Source organism: Tigriopus californicus, chromosome 1 (genome assembly GCF_007210705.1).
Source record: "Tigriopus californicus strain San Diego chromosome 1, Tcal_SD_v2.1, whole genome shotgun sequence".
Taxonomy (NCBI): Eukaryota; Metazoa; Arthropoda; class Copepoda; order Harpacticoida; family Harpacticidae; genus Tigriopus; species Tigriopus californicus.
The window spans coordinates 1,870,997-1,873,715 of NC_081440.1; the positions used below are offsets into that span (position 1 = coordinate 1,870,997).

At 40.3% G+C, this 2,719-nt stretch overlaps 1 protein-coding gene across 5 annotated transcripts in view; it reads left to right on the forward strand.

Annotated features, from left to right (window-relative positions):
• Positions 1-1,663: 1,663 nt before the first annotated feature.
• Positions 1,664-2,719, forward strand: part of LOC131886853 (uncharacterized) — an 18,445-nt gene continuing 17,389 nt past the window's right edge. For 2 of the 5 annotated variants that reach the window (XR_009373956.1, XR_009373957.1), the window contains exon 1: positions 1,715-2,220. The gene's annotated coding sequence lies outside the window, so the exon portion shown is untranslated. Of the gene's footprint in view, positions 2,221-2,653 lie in introns of all 5 variants that reach the window. The other 3 variants (XM_059235300.1, XM_059235324.1, XR_009373959.1) reach the window with 2 other exon arrangements.

A 2,719-nucleotide genomic window follows, 5' to 3' on the forward strand; every position in this document is an offset into this window, starting at 1 on the left:
TGAAATTATTTGGTCGGTTTCTGCGTCCCTAAGTCAAAATTATTCTACTTGATCTGAACAAAGACTGTCAATTTTTGTGATAATACAAAAATTGTGTTAAGCCCAATTTGGATTGAAATCAGTTCATACTGATTTCCATGCTTTAGGTCCTAAATAGGCAGAAGACAGTGTCAAGAGCAGGAAAAAATGTTGGACTATTTGTTGTATATTATTTACCATGTGTATGAAAGACTTATGGTAATGAAAAAAAAATCTTTTAACGAAGAACTAAAGTTCAGCGCATTTAAAAAAATAATAGGGGGGGAAACCGTAAATCATATGAAATTTTTGCTGACGAAAATATCATTTTGGGGGAGGGGAAGATATTTACGAATATTAAAGAGAAAAACCATTAATTTTCGGAACAAAACATTGTTCCACGGCAACATTGGTACGTAGGTAAAAATGCATCAAAGTACTAGACTATGTGTGTAATATTGTCAACAGTTTTTCCACCATAAAACTTTGATGCTATGCAATATCATGACAAAAGTTTGTGGTTGTGGTTGCCTAAAATGTCAATTCACATTATGATATCCAATTTACCAAAGATGACCACGTCATATTCAAGACATCAATGGATGAACCGATAGACTTAGGAGAAAATTTTCATGTACCTTATCTCCAAACAGAGTTTTTTTGCGTGTTGGAAGTTTCTCGTTGCAAAAAGAGTCACAAACATTACTGAGTCCATAAGCGTTTTGAAATGATTCTGAAAAATATCGTAACATCGATTGCTTTCAACTAAGAAAGGTGTGACATGTCAAGATGTAAAAAAGACACGCTATCTCATTTCCAACACGTGATACTTCAAATCAACAAGATAAGCATTAGAACTCAAAAAGAAATTATTTACCTGTATGAAAGTTAGAATTAAAGATTTATTTGAATACATGAAAGCTAGGGATAGATAATTTGTCATTTTTTGTTTTGGTTTGAAGCCGGCAAGTCTTTGAGAGAAAAAGTTAGATTAAAAAAAAATGTTTGCATGCATGAAAGCAGAGCTAAATAGGTTTTTTACTTCTTCGTTTTGGTTTTCAGCCGGCAAGTGTTTGAGAAAAAATGAACCTCAAAATTGATGGTAGATTTTTCTCGGTTCAAAAGGCTGTCTTGCATTCCCAATCTTGAGGTCAGTACCAGAACATACCACACTTAAGGATTGGTTTTCTTGTCATTTGATGCAGGTGGCCTTTAGCAAAACAAATAAGTACCCAACTTGCACGATATACAAACATCTAGAGCAATTGAAACTCTTTCTGATAGAGTAAAGTGTGTTTCCCTCGCCTCTTAGCTCCTCACCAAATGCAACTGTCGGTTTAATAAGGGCAAGCAAGCCTTAGTAGTTCCTTGGGAATAACGAATTCCAGAATCATTTTATACAACTCTCAAAAGGAAAAGAAACAAACCTGAAGTAACTCATGCCAACTCAATGGTGATCAAAATCACTCAGATGTACCCTTCGACATCCAGGTAACTGCAGTGTCTTTCCCACCCATCTTTTCATTTCACCTTCCCACCAGAAATGAACAGAAATGAGGTTAGCTGTTTTGTGTCTCAACCATGTGTCCTGCACAGTCTGCATCTCCGTGTCAAAGAGAGTGACAGAACAGGCCTATGCAATGAAGGCCCAAGTCGCACAAGCGCACAAAGCCGAAACCTGAGCAGCTGTTGCTCGAGAGCAGCTGTATGCTGCGTCTCCTTCAGCTTTACTGGCCAACAGCCCCTCAGCAGGGCAAGGAATAAGGAGGAATTCCATGGAAGTGGAGGGAGAAGGAATTCTTGGAAATCTCAGGTCCTTCCACAGCGAGAACTGGCACACAAATTTTCGTGCTTCGGTGTTTGGCCTGGCTTCACTATAAAATTCCGAGTGCTAGTGCCACAGAGCTGAAAGGGGGTATACCATAATTATCACTATTATTATCGGTATGATGACCTGAATGGTGAGCTGGCCACCGAGTGCATTCACATTGGGACGATCGAATTGGGACCAAGGACAAGGCTGGAAGTAGAGCGCTGGAGGTCGAAATCGCGAGCGGATAATTATGGATTTTTTTTGACATACTGAGTGTTTGAGCGATGGACACACATTGTCAAAATGTGGCGAAATTGAACTCGTGACGTGATTGATTTTCTCCGAATCCCATGCCCTGAGAACGAAATTGGGCAACTCAGCAAAAACTGGTAAGATCCAAACCAGAACAACACTTCTCTATGGGGGTTTCTTACGAGATCAAAGCCCTGACCCATGACAATGAGAGAAAGAGTGGGGCGATTTAGACCATTTTAAGGGCTGTACTTGCTTTTCGTGTCAGGACTATCCGTGTCCTTGGGCTGTCCCATGATGGACCGGCATTTAATCTATTCCTGGAATTGCAACCTCACTACTTTGCTGTGATTGTTGACAAGTGACGTAGTAGGTCTCGCCCTCCGTTCCTTGCTCTCTTTGGCGGCAACATGCTGAAGGTCGGTTTGGTTGACGAAGGTGCGTAGCTTTCTATTAAGGTGAATTCACGCGGGAAACTTCTGGACTGCAACGATTGCTGTCCTCCCGGAAAGATGTACTTGCGGAGAAACGACACCTAATAGATACTTTTTGTAATCCCTATTGACCTAGGCCCTCCGGAGGACGATTCTCTGCGTTGTGTTCTCGGAACAGTTTTTACAAATAGAAGGAAAGCAT